Here is a 14,783-nt window from a genome sequence, read left to right as displayed (position 1 = left end):
AATCCCTTTTAAAAGGTCTTTCTGTGCTATAAACTAAATGTTTGCAACCCACCCCCCCCAAATTCCTATGTTAAATCCTAACCCTCAATGTGATGGTATCAGGATGTGGGGCCTTTGGGAGGGGACTAGGTCATGATGGTGGAACCCTCATAAATGGGATTAACACCCTTATCAAAGAGACCCCAGAGGGCTCCCTTGTCTCTTCCACCACGTGAAGATACAAAGAGAAACTCCCTGTGTATGAGCCAGGAAGTGGGGTTCTCACCAGACACTGAATCTACCAATGCCTTGATTTTAGACTTCTTAGTCTCCACAGCTATGAGACATCGATTTCTGTTGTTCATAAGGTACCTAGTATGTGGTATTCTGTTATAGCCACAGAATTTCATGGAATAAAAAACAAGACAGTCTGTAATCAACTATTTGACTTGGGACCATCAGTTGACCCCCCTGCTAATTGGTTGTGTGCCTGAGCTTTTGCCCTCAGAACAACAAGAGATAATTTCTGTCAAAGTGCTGTAAAGATGAACAGCATCATACAATGCTTATCTCATACTATCAGGATGCATTTCATTGACTAGACCTATAACACAGGACTTAGGAACCAACCAACTATAACATAGCAGGGTTTAATTAAATGGTGGTTTAACATTTTTGCTTTCCTTTTTTAAAAAAAAAATATTCTTGGGGCGCCTGGGTGGCTCAGTCCATTAAGCATCTGCCTTTGGCTCAGGTCATGATCCCAGGGTCCTGGGATCGAGCCCCGCATCGGGCTCCCTGCTAAGTAGGGAGCCCGCTTCTGCCTCTCCCACTCCCCCTGCTTGTGTTATCTTGAACTCTCTCTCTCTCTCTGTCAAATAAATAAATAAAATCTTAGAAAAAATTCTTTACCACCTAGCTGTGCCAAGCTTATACATAAGTAGGAGGCAGATAACTTAAGATTTTCTGATTGAATTAGAGAAAAAACCTATAGGAGGAAGCATTTGTTGAGTTCCTACTGCATGCCATATGAGTTTATCTAATCTTCATAACAGCTTTGGGAAGTAGGTATTATCATTTCCACTATATAGACCTAGATTCTAAAGCTCAGTCAACTTAATTATCTGCCCAAAGTTATGCAACACAAAGGCAGTGTAGTTGGGGTTGGAAACGAGGTGTGATAGATTTAAATCACAACTTATTTCTCTAACACCAAGAGATAAGAGATAATTTTAAAAAGATATAGTTTTACATTTCTACACAGAACATATTTATATAGAAATTCGATTTAGATCTAATAGAGAACACCAGATTTAGGATAAACTTCAGGTGTAACAGGACACAACATTTAACCCAACTGAGAAAATTATTAAGTCATTAAATACATATTTTGTAAGTGCCCTTTGCATGGCTGGTAAAGTGCTAGTTGATTTACAACTATAACCAAGACATAATCTGTCTATAATATCTCTGGCAGTGGTCATTCAGCCTTAAATAGTTCAAGTACTCAGGTCCAATTATCTGCCAGCAAAACTATGCAGATGAATGCTAGATATTACAACTCTAAGATCTTGCTTGACTCTAAAGACCAATAAAAATAATAAAGCTGAGGCTTCAATTCTTTATTCTAGTTTAAGTCCTAAAACACAGAACAGCGTGAGCTTTAGTTCATTGTATTCTCTGAATCTGATGAACCTGTGTTTTTTTAGTCAGGGCAGATGTGTCAAATTTCAGCCATAAAGCAGAATACACATCTACCAATATTCCTTTATCTGCATTTATATATCACCTCTTAATTTACTGTACTCAGGCATTAAAAACTACCTTCTGTATTTTATTGGTAATAAGACAGCACAGATTACAAAACATACTGTTATTTTATGAGTCACCAAGAAAGGAACATATATGGCCAATTAAATTATAACATAATGCCTTCTTATCATCAAATCAAAGATGTAACTCGATTTTGGAAATACTACTTCGTGAATGAAATGTGTGTCTTAGAATTGATGAAATATGGTATGAGTTAGGTAGATCTCCTCGCATGCTATATTGACTAAATATTTTTTGCATGGATGTAATTCACACACACAACTCACTACTTACCTACCTTTCATACAATTCCAGTTCCAGTGTTTGTGCACAGACAGATTGGTCCTGTGGTTGATCACATAGACTCTGCAATCACCCTGTCTGGGTTCAAGATGTATCTCTACCACTTACTACCTATATGTCCTTTGGAAAGTTGTTTTTTGTTGTGTTTTGTTTTGTTTTACTTTTTGGTGGATCATATTCCCCTTCTTTAAAGCACAGATAATACTAAAAACTAACTCACAGTTTTACTGTGAGGATTAAATAAATGAAACTGTGCCTTGCACATATTAAGTGCCTAAAATGTATTTACTACTAATACAGTTGTTATTATGATTACAGAGTACATGAAGATGTGAGGCACATTGAACTCTCTATGCAAATCTTCACAGTGCCCAGGGGACTTCTTCTCAACTTCAAGATGCAAACCTTTACAAGCATGCAGCTGTTCCGGACATCAAGAATGCATGCACAGCCCATAATCGTGCCAGTTACGTAACCTGCCATGCAAGTCGGATCCTTTCAAGTCATGTAGTCCCAGAGGACATACACAGTTATGCAGAGAAAATCTGCTGTCTCTTAAGTATATTCACATTCCATAAATTTACAATTAATATTAATCCTGATCCTGAAAATAAGCTGTGAACCAAAGCAAATCGCCTTAAAAACAGATTTTCATTAACGAGGAGATTTACTCTAAGTTTCTCCCCGCCTACCTTCCTTACTTGGCTTTCACGAAAATTGCAAAACATCTTTCCCTGGTGAGATCCATGCCATGACTGCTGATACGTGGTTGAGAGCATTTCGGTACTTAATTAGTGAAGAAATACAAGTAAAGGCAGAACCTCATTCACCTCTCTCATTCATTTCCTTTCTAATCAGTTACTGTGACATTGCATACTGACAAAGCACCTATACATAGCCACATGTCCTAACAAGCATACCAGCTCCAGGCCTAGGCAATCTTTGACCTTCCTTCTCACCTCATGCACACCTTGAACATCAATGTACATGTTTGCTCACTTCAAGCTTTCATTTAAGGTCAAGCACATTTAGAGGGTGTACAACTTGTCCAACCCTCCATCTTGTGCTTCTCTTTCCCTATTCCTTCTCCTTGATCACACTGGCTGGAGCTGTGTTTCACAGAGAGGTGGATGCATTTACCCATGGCTCTAGCAAAAATTTCCATTTCCTTTTGCCGTAGGTACTATAATTTTGACACTAAGAAAAAATAATGTTATCTAGCACCCTGTTTCCAAATACATCTCAGGTGGGCCAATGGAGTTTTATTATGGAGGAAAAACCAAAGTCACTTATTAGGAACACATAAAAATAAAGGCACAATCTCATCTGTTCCTCTTGTTCATCTCTTCTCTATTTACTTGTTCTTAAATAAAAAGAGAACAGGGAGAGACAGCATGGCAAGTGTAATATATCTATCTTTCTGTAATTTCACCCCATATCTTTTCATATGGAAATAGGTAACACATGTAAATGATGAATCATAGTATTGTCTATGTGTCTATGTCCTAGCCCAACCAATACTTCCTTAACTTTTATCCTTCTGCATAAGAGCCCTAGTAATCCTAGAAACAGGGGATAATCTCATTGCATTAGCATTTGCCATGCTAACCTAAAGAAAGGGTCAGTTAGTAAGGCAAGTAGTAGCATTGGAGGTGGTGATGATGCACATGGTCACAGACTTAGAGTGGTATGCAAGATCTCCCCAACCAAGTCAGCCTAGTAGCTTATTCTCCATAATAAAATCGGGAATCAAAGTCATTCACTGATAACTACCAAGGGAGACCAAGGTCCTCTGCTCTGCTGGTAGTATTTTCAGCTCTAGCCACTTCTAATTTTACTTTTTAAAATTTAATTCGCTTTTTCTTTTATATTTAGGATCCTCTCACCTGAGTTTTCTCACCTATCAATCCAGGCAGCTTGCTACATGTCCTGGACTCTACCAAATCATCTGTGGTCTCAGTTCTCCAAGACCTTATGGCTTAAGCAAGTAACCACTGGGTCTAAGATGATTTTGATCCCCTACCAATGAAAGAGATGATAAGCATTCTCTATTGGTCTCTGTTTTTCCCATTTATTTCTCTTTTTTCTGCCCTTGAAATTTTTCTTGCTCATGTCATGTTGAAAATGTCAAATTCTAGCCATTTAAGCATGGCCTTAGGACTTCAGACAAGGAGCTCTGAGGACTGTATCTGGTTTTGGTTGATCACACATAAGAGTCAGGGCCATTGGATTTAAAGTACGTCACTGAGGCAAAGATCTCCTTGTTCTGAGTCCTTAGCATCTTTCAGTGTCTTGAATGTGGTTCTAACAACAGGCCAGCATTACATTGGTGAAGCTCTGAAGCATGGGGCTCAAGAAGGTTTACCTAGAGGAGTGGGAGCAACACTGAAATCTGCTTACCACCTTTATGAGACTTATAAAGAAAAACATTACTCACTCACTCATTTTCAACAATGTAACAATTTTTTAACAAGTAATTGCTATGTGCCACCTCCTGACTGGATGCTAGGGATATGCATCTTCATCTTCATTATTGTGTTTTGTGAGTATTCACTATGTACCAGATGCTGTTTTAAGTTCTTTACTTTTAATAAATACTAAATAAAAGATAGTTCCTATACCCCAGGAATCATTATTTCCTCTCACATGCCTAGGAATTTCCCTTCCAGGGACTTTGAGATTGAAAAAAGAGCTAGGTTTCACCACTAATTCTCTCCGACTGGAATGAAAGCATAATTATTTGGGCTTTTCTACCCTGTAGTCAGCCTTATCACTGGCAAGCCATTTTTGTGCATTTGATCCATTTCTTTTTATTTTCAAACTTTCAAGGTAGGAACATAGAGGCAGCAAGGTAGGGCACACACCGCAGCAGGACCCTAACATACCTAGCAGTTGGCCTTCTGTTAGTCACAGCTCCCATGCCACCCACACTGGGCCAGTTGAATATAACCAACCAGAAGGACAGGTCACACACATGTCTGAAGGCACAGATTTCCAAAAGTATGTGCATTGCTTTCATTAAAAACAAAAACAAATAGAAAAAAAAACAAAACAAAACATCCCACAACTGAATGGAGGAAACAGCCCCGTCCTGGGTATTTATTGGGGGGGGGGGGGGTCGGGGGAGAAAAGATGTTAATCAGCTGACATGACCTATGACTCAAAAACAGTCAAATGGAAAGTAGTTCCAAAAGGGACTTGTAGTCTTCGTTACCCTTTCTTGCAGCAGAGCATTTCTTCTAAAATTATTAATGTCTGGAAAAAATCAACAACAACAACAACAAACAGGAGACAGGATTCTGTGGGCAAAGCAGGAAGCTGGTGAGATGCGCATAAGAAATGCTGAACAACTCAGCAGGACCATTATCTATTTGTTTATTAAGTTTTCCAGTATAGTAGATTGATCTGAAAATAACAGAATGTTTATGAAGCATGAAGCGTTTCCTAAGCTTTCAATTAAAATGAAATAAAACAAAATGCTGGATGTGTGTTCATTGCAGGAAATCTCATTAGGGCACTGGTCATCACAGCCAGGCACGGCCTCATTACCTTATGCTCTTCCTTCAGCCCACTGCCCACCGGCTCAGCTCAGGCACCAACTGTAAGTAATGCAGCTCTTCGCCAGCATGAGCTTTGTTCTCTAGGGTGGAACATATCACAGTGATCTTTTAAGACAAAGGCCAGCACTGTGACCCCACTTTATAGATGAAGAAAATGGAGTATATCAACTGCCTTTCCATAGTATCTATTGTACAAACGAGGAACAGAACATACAGCTCAGGAAACCATGTTAACTCCCTGAAACATTTGGAAATTCTGTGCTTGTATTTTTTAAAATTTTTATTAACATATATCATTTGTTTCAGAGGTACAGGTCTGTGATTCATCCGTCTTACACAATCCACAGCGCTCGCCATAGTACATACCCTCTCCAGGGTCCGTCACCCAGCCACCCCATCCCTCCCACCTGCCTCCACTCCAGCAGCCCTCAGTTTGTTTCCTGAGATTAAGAGTCTCTTATGTGCTTGTATTTTTGTGGTTTTTTGCTAGGAGCATTTGAACTCAGATTGGCAAGTAGGGACCAGAAGAGAACATTAAATGAGGAAAAAGGGATAGAGAGCAAGCCAGAGAATGAAACAGACCAGCGATGCATATTCTGATAGCTCAACACCGGGAGCACTGAGCAGAGGACTGTGGGACATGATGAGGCAGAGGGAGACGGCATGGTAGCTGTGATTTATAGTATGAAACATATATTTGGTCTTAGTCCCTGTTTCTGGCACAGAGCTCCTAAAAGCCTGGGAATTTCCTAAGAGATAAGAGAGATAAAGGTGTCTTATCATTCATAACAAGCCTCTTTTAGCCACCCCTGAGCTAATGTTAATGTAACTTTTGGAAAACCCCTAAGGATGTGTGCTGGTTGCCAGGGAATCAACCAGGTGATTAGAGGGTAAGAACTCTCAGCCCTGCCCCCAACTCTGGGGAAGGGAGAGAGCCTGGAGATTGAGCTCAATCACCAATAACCAACAAATTCATCAATCATACTTATGTAAGAAAGCTTCCAGAAAAACCCAAAAGGCCAGGGATCAGGGGGCTTCTGGATTGATAAACACATGGGAATGCCAGGAAAGGGCATGAAAGCTCCATGCCCCTTTCCACATACCTTGCCCTATAGATCTCTTCTATTTGGCTATTCCTGAGTTATACCCTTTTATTATACACCAATAATCTAGTGAGTAAACAATTTTCCTGAGTCCTGTGAGCTGCCCCACGAATCAATCAAACCTGAGGAGGGCGCCATAGGAACCTCGGATCTATAGCGGGGTGGGTCAGAAACACAGGTGATAGCCTGACTTGTTGATTGGAGTCTGAGGTGTGGGTTGAGGGAGACTGAGGGACTTGTGGGAGTGAGAGCTTAACCCGTGTGATCTGATGCTAACTCTGGTAGGTAGTGTCAGAATTGAGTTAAACTGTAGGACAACCAGCTGGTGTCACAGGATTGTCCGATGTGTGGAAAAGCTATGCATCTGGCGTCAAAAATGAAGCTGTGTTGTTGTAGACGTGAGACGAAAGGAGACACACAGGAGAAGAGTGATTTTCTTTATAGGAGCTTCAACCCTTCTCTCAAAGGGAAAGTCAGCAGGGTCAGTTCAATTTCCGAGGCCCAGAAACAGAAAAGAGTCCAAATTGGAGTAATTCACAAGCAATCAGGACCCAAAACAGCAACCAAAGCCAGCACTATGATGGTCCTCTGTTCTTTTCTTTTAATGATTTTTGTACTTTTGTTTTGACTAGTAAAATCTCCCTAAGCCTCAAAACGGGACTACTCAACTTTGTTGTCTATTCATTAGCATCTGTCTTAAAAGCAATTCTATGGCTTCTAGTTCTCTGGAAACACAAATCATTTGAAGGCGGAATTGCCATTACACTTGAAGAAATTCCAATTTGGGGCCGTTTCACTACTCCCTGAAAAGATCCTGGACACCCACACCAATGGAAAAATTACATTTGGACAGTGCATAGTTACAACCTACAGTGACTCCAAAAGAAACGAAGGAACAGTATAGAATAAAGCCTCATGTTGCCCACTTTTCTATGTTTCCTAGTTTAAAGCGAGATTTCTCCTATCAACTAAACAAAGGAATGGCTCTAAAGCAAAGAAAAGGTTCATTTTTATAAATACTACCAGTTTGGAATAGTGATGTTAGACTTATCCTAATTTATGAATAAGAGATTAACTTCCATGCATAGTTTTAGACAAAAAAAAAAAGTTTCAATAAAAGATTACTATCTTGTAATAGAAATGTTGTCCACTTCCCTTTTCACACAGGTCTAGAGCAGTTAAAGGGAATGTAATTTCTGTAGACTCTCACATAAATGTAAATTGGGCCAACAATTTCAGTTCATCCTTTAGTGAATTAGAGGATTGGCTACCCTGGATATACTTATACTCATTTCTTCCACTCCCTTTAATGGTACTTAATCTCCTTTTACTAAACTAATGTGAATAGTAGGGAAACAAGAGCCCAAATGCTTGTTTCTTGTGTATTCTTGCACCATTCCACTCTTAATACAAATAAACATTTTAAAAGATAAAAAAAAAAAAGGCAGCAATGGCTCACAAGTAAAGTTTTAAAATTGATGAAAGGTTTATCTAAGAGGCCAAAATAGAACCCCTCTTCCTCCTGAACTTCACTCTTATCCTGTCCATGAAACACAGTGGGGTTTAGTCAGAACAGCACTGGGTTAAAAGTCCACTGGAAGTGAAGCAGCTGTATTTTGTCCTGTCTTAGCCAGTGAGTAGCTCTGTGATCTTAGGTATGTCATTTAGCTTGGAGTGGGACTCTGATACATAAAGATCTTCCAACCTCTAAAAGAACATACCATACAAGGAGGCAACTCTGGTATATAGTTTAGATTCTACCACTTCCTAGTGAATGAGCTTGGGCAAGTTGCTTAGCCACCTCTGCCTTAATCTCTTCAAATGTAAGAGTGCACAGACCTCATAGGGGTTGGTGGGAATTCACTGAGATAAGACTTCTGAAGGGCTCACAATGGCTCCTGGCATACAGTAAAGCATTCAGTGACTTTTGGCCATTATTATGATGATGATGATGCTTCATCATCTCCAATAGTAGTAATTTCCTGCGTGCCTAGCCTGTGTCTTTAGCCAGCCACTTTACTAACAGACAGATTGGTAAGTAATGATTTGGAACAATCAGCACTAGAGGCAGGTTTGGGAAGGAGAGTCTGCCTGATTGCTGTTATGTTATTTTTCTTTCTTTTATGACCCATAACTACTGGTTATGTTACTGGAGCAATACGTATTCACAAATTGCCATCCCAGAGAGTTGGGAGGGAAGTTGCTATTTAAAGGCAGCTCACAGTGTCTAGATTGGCATTTAATGGTTACTACACAGAAATAAACTGTTGGAGACAGGTCAATTTAACTGGTGTGGTCTGCTTTGGGTGTCTCAGAACTATTCTAGGTACTTGGGGTAGATGGGGTAAGTAAGTAAGTAAGTAAATAAATAAATAAATAAATAGCTCAGATGTTCATCTTCGTTGCTTAAGGTTTAGTCAGGGATGCAAAAGGCACTCACAACTGACATACTAATGTCTACTAAAACAGTATAAATCTATGCATACGGTATGGCTGAACCAAGTATACTCCTATCCTCCAGGGGATATTCTAGGAAAGGAAGGCTGAATTTTTTCAGGGAATCTTCTTGCTTAATAGGGACTGTGCACAAGTACTCGACGGAAGGTTGGACTTTGTAGAGTACATAGAAGGGATGAAGAATTACAAGAGAAAAAAAAAATGAACATTTCAGAGGCAGAATTTGCAGCATATCGAAGGTGGTGTGGAGAAGTCTTGACTGGATAAGGGGCAGGGAGGCATAACATCTACTAGGTAAGGGGCACTATGGGGCTCCACATTTCAGACTTTTGGTTTTAATCCATAAGATATTAGTGAGACATTACAGTTTTGTACAAGGCAGACTACTGAAATAAGTGAAGAATCCAATTGAGCCACATGAAGTTGCTGGTATTTGACAGTTTCTGACCTACCCAAATGGTAATTTCATATGGTCCTATCTAACATCTTAAAATCAATCTGTCATTTGGATAAGAGGCAGGGAGATTAGCTTGGAGGCTAACTATATTATCTAGAGGTGAAATCTCCCTCCTGGGCTTTGATAAAGGTGGATATTTTGGACAAAGGGAAAAGAGTGATTTTTCCTGACATATTTTTGCTAGAGTTCTCTTAACCTCTCTTTTCTCTTTTTCTGGTCTTACTCTTGGGAAAGCAAAGCATTTGTTTTCTCACATCCTTTTGGGTCCAATTATGTTGATTCTGATCTCTCTTAGCTGCTTGACCTATGAACCTTCTAGAAAACGTAGTGAGGCCCCTTCTTAGAGGATCAGGGCTGATGCTTATTTTGCTAGGCTAGGATTGCTCTACTGGATTTGACAGGTGAACTGCAAAATGCATGGATAAGCACAGCTCCTGAGAACAAACTTCCAGTCTCGTGATCAAAGCTCCTCACTGGATTTGGAAAAATGCTGTAGGTTTAAGGAAAGCAAACCTCCTAGGGATAGTCTTGGTTTAGAATGTATTAGGAAGAAAACACTGGTTCTGATTTAAGAGGGTTTATGAGGCCCCTTCTTTGGAAGGGTCAAATTCAGGAATTGCATAAGGACATATGCACAATTAAGTGAGGGAGAGATAGTTGCTCAAGTGTTTTCAACTTCCAAAAATGAGGTGGAGTTCTGTTTTAGGATTAGGGAAAACCGAATTTCTTTGAGCCATTCCAACCCATTTCTAATTCTGCGGTATACGTGTACAATACACAGCATGACAAAGTTAGGTCACCAGCTGATGAATATCCAGTCGAGTGAAATGCTCCTGAAATTGTACCAAAAAATAACCATCCGAGTTCATAAAGTTGGGATGGCAGAATATTTAGGTTTCATGCTTTTTACTTCTAGATTGTACTTAATGCCCAAGATTTGAGCAGATTAGATTAATTAGATTAATTTCATTAATTAGATTAATGTCACTAATCTAATGATGTTTTTATCATTAAAAGTAGTAGCAGTTTTAGGGGATCCTTAAGACTGCCACAGGGATTTAGGATGAGGCTGGAAAACAGCACCCTACCACCCCAACGTGTCGTCACCAGCAAAATCTGTTCTGTCTCCTGTCCTTTTCAACCATTCAGGTTTGATATTCTTGTTCAAGGTTCAAGGGATGTTTGGAAAAGGGGATGGGGCAAGTTAGTCCGGGATAGTGCAGACTTTAGGGACCAAAAATGCATCTCTTGCTCCCCTCTGGCATACTCGACAGCCATGGCCAAAGAAGAAGAAGATGGGAATCTGCTTGATCTCATTTCTCCTTTGGCTTAACTATAGAACTGATTTCCTTGCCTCCTACGGAAAATAGGGATTTCCTCTCTTGGCTTTGGTCAGTAACTCTGAAGGCAGCACAACACTGGGTGTGGGGTGTCAGAACAAATACCCTTGCTGATCCACCTGCTAAACAAGGAGGTGGGAAAAAAGGAGCATCCCAGAGTGAATGTGAGTGTGAGTGTGTGTTAATGCTTCCTCTTCATCTGCTCATTGCAACGTGTCCCTCCTCTCTTCTCTCTCTCCTCTCCTAATTCATAGAAAAAAGGGGGGAATACATAAGAAATGGAAACACTTTCCTTTCTCATAATATAAGATCATCCATTAGTCAAACCTATAGGCTCAAAGTGAGTTCCAAAGCTCTGCCTTGCCCTGACAATATGTTTGAGAGGGTACGTGCCAAGCTTTCTCTTTTCTGCTGACACTTTAAACTGAGTGGCCCTTCACAGGCTGAGTGAAATGGATTTAAACCTTGGCCCAGAGCCGCTTAGCAGTTGGGGAACATGGGCAGTTGCATTTATAGCCAGGAGCATGAAGAACAATGCAATTGGACTTTTTGCTTCATATTTCCCTCACCCATCAGACTATTGTTTGTTAAATGGATCACGTTTACTAGCTTTGTTTCTAAAGCTTTGTATGAGTGCCTAGAAGTCAGAGCCCCCACCAGATATTTCTTTGTATCCTTCACAGTGTGTTGTTCAGAGGCTAAATAAACACTGAAGTTCCACAGAAATGGAACAATAGAGAAAGAAAGAAAGAAAAAAAAAAAAACATGAGGAAGATACAAGAAACTGGAGACAAAGGAAAGGGTGCAACACAAGATAGAGAAAGGCAATTTGGGGATTGTACCCAGGATGAAGACAGACATGGCAGAGTTGTGGCTGGTGGCCAGGGTAGAACAATATTTAGAGATGTTCTCCTTCAGTTCTTCTTCCTTTTTGTTCCCTATTCTCCTCCAGGCCTCTGCCCTTTCTCTTTCTTTATGTATAGCCCCAAAAGACAGCACAACAGTGGACAACAACTCAACAGGGTGGCCACACTGCTGATTATGGTGTGGAGGGAGAAGCCTGGACAGCACTGGGCTCTTCTAATGACCAGCAGGGACGGGTCTGCAATCCTGTACAATACTGAAGGCTAAACCCAGGCCAAGGCCGCCCATCTTCACCTGTGGCTGACCTAATACACCTCTCTGTTCTTCTATTTTGCTTTTCACTAAGGGCTCCTAGAGAGTGGGGAAAAGAGTAAAGAAATACATCCTGAGTTATTAAAGAATCTCTGTAACCTTGTTAAGCCCCATCCTCCCCAACCCCAAGAAAGGATGCCATTTTTGCTTCCAATACTTTTAAATCATTGTTCATTAAAAGGCAACATCCTTTCTCCCCTAGACCCTATCCAAAGGGATACATTGAGCCCAGGTCTTTGAGGTATTCCCATGTGTTGACAGTCAGCTTTGTTGAGAAACAGATGGTTCCATTGTCTGTCCATGTTACAAAGAGCAAAGATGGAAAGCATGACACTCAGTCGTCAACAGTGAGGCTGGAGGAGGGTCATTGTCCTCAGCAGAGATGATCTCAGACCAACCTGACTTCCCTCTCCTTTCCTTTAAGTCCCCCTTTCTGTTCTCATTCCTCTCACACAAGAATGTTGCCTATTGGGTCCTTTTTCTTTCTTTTGGCATTTCCTCTTTTTTATTTTCTCAAATTTCCTCTTGTCCATTCTTCTTTCTATTTTGTTGCAGTTCCATTGCTTCCCCTCTATGTCTGCCTCTTCTTTGTCTGCTTCCCTGGAGATTTATGCTGCCTGACTTCATTGGCTCACTGCTCCAACACAGGAAAACAGTATTAGGAACCAGGGTAGGTGGGGAGGGGCTCTATCTTACCTTGCAACTAGGTTAAGAGGTAGCCCATTGTGTCTATGATGAGTTCTGGTCTTTTCTTTGTCCTGAATATTGCCCTAACAGCTCCATTACCTCTGCAAGTAGGGAGATGCTGTTTGCTTTCAAAGCAGCAGGGCCTGGCTAAAAGCCTGCCAATCCAATAAAAGTCTCAATTGTGCTGGCCCTCTCCACACCTCCTCCCACCCCATGCTTGCGAGGTTCGTGATAGAGAAGTTAATGTTATTCATCGGAATAATACTTCTTCCCGTCTGCTTCAATTGTGGTGTCCTGCTAATGACAGTGGGAGTGAAGCAACCTCAGGGTTTCCCTGTATGCTATGTGAATCATCCTCATAAGAGAGAGCAGGGCAGAGGGAAAGGGGTAAAGGATAGGTATCGAAGGCAGGCTTTTCTTTTGTGAAAGTCACATTTACCTTTTAGTACTGTTCTGAATTTCACTATCATTGGGAAGCTGAGAAGAGGCACACTGATCATTCAGATCACTCTAAACGTGTTCAGTTGATTTGCCTCTCTCCTGCTTTCCCTGTCTCTGTCACTGCCATTCTATCTGCCTCTGGTCTCTTTCTTCCTTCTTTCTTTTCCTTTTCTCTCTCTCCTAAAGCATTATCAACTCAAGGCTCTGAAGTCAGTTTTCCAGCAAATTGTGAAAAGAGCTTATATGGATGGACTAAAGTTGACCCAATACTTAACTCTTTCATGCCAAGTCAGTTGTCAAACTCTATAATAGCAGAAAAAGAGTCATGCCTTACAGATTTGACTGGGAAAACCAGTCTCTGTGATGCTGTAGGGTCTGTTTTCAGTGGCCCAAAGATAGTCCTACAAAGGCTACTGTGGGACCTATACTGATATTCTTAGTCCGTTCAGTCTGGTATCCCCAAATATACACTGGATGGCTTGTAAACAATAGAGATGTATTTCTCACAGCTCTGGAGACTGGGAAGTCTGAGAACAGGGTGCCAGTACAGTAAAGGTTGTAGACCTCACTGTATCCTCACATGGTGGAAGGGCCTAGGGAGCTCTGTGAGGTCTCTTTTATAAGAACACTAATCTAATTCATGAAGACTCCACCCTCATGACCAAAGAACCTTGCAAAGGCTCCATGTATTGGTGTGATCACATTGGACATTAGGATTTCAAATGGGAATTTTGAGGTGACACAAACATTCAGATCATAGCACTGATAAATCCAAACCCAGAAATGTGAGACTGGCTTAGAGTCATGGGTGGACAAAAAATAGTTGGCAGCAAAAGGAAAAGCAATGAAAAGATATACTGTAGAAGACTGTTATTGAAATAAATGACTCCAGAAAAAGAAGAAGGGAGAGACAGATGAGGAGAGTAGAAGGAGAGCAGCTGAATCCTAGACAAGGGCAGGCCTCAAGTTATCTCAAAGGGGTCCTCTGATCTGGCCCTTCCTGCCCTGGGCAGCCTATCCTCCACAATCTCTCTGGGTAGTCACTTCATACAAACAAATCCCCTCTCGCTGTTGATGTGAATAATGTCACTCTTTCACTTGGGAGTTGACTTTGAAGTCCTTCTTCATTAGCTTTCTCTGCTTAAGTCAAGAATGGTGACCCAGTCTTAGCAGGGAGCATGTATCTGTCCCCTGTTCTTCATCTTCATTAGCAAGCCCTCAATTTAATCCCTGATCCAGGCTTTATTCATATCTTAGTAGTAATGTTGAGATTGTCACTGACATCAGCTTGCTTTGCCAGGGACACATTAAGCATGCTTCTGGAAAATACACACAGAAAGCTGCTAAACAAATACCATTCCATATTTCCACAGAACCCTAGGCCATCACCGCCTACCGAACCTAATGCCCTATCTTAATTTCTCCCATATTACCTCTCTTTCCAGGGCACAGGTTTCTCCACAAATGA

This window comes from Zalophus californianus, chromosome 1, assembly GCF_009762305.2.
Source record: "Zalophus californianus isolate mZalCal1 chromosome 1, mZalCal1.pri.v2, whole genome shotgun sequence".
In the NCBI taxonomy this organism is placed as follows: domain Eukaryota; kingdom Metazoa; phylum Chordata; class Mammalia; order Carnivora; family Otariidae; genus Zalophus; species Zalophus californianus.
This window is presented reverse-complemented; position numbering follows the sequence as displayed.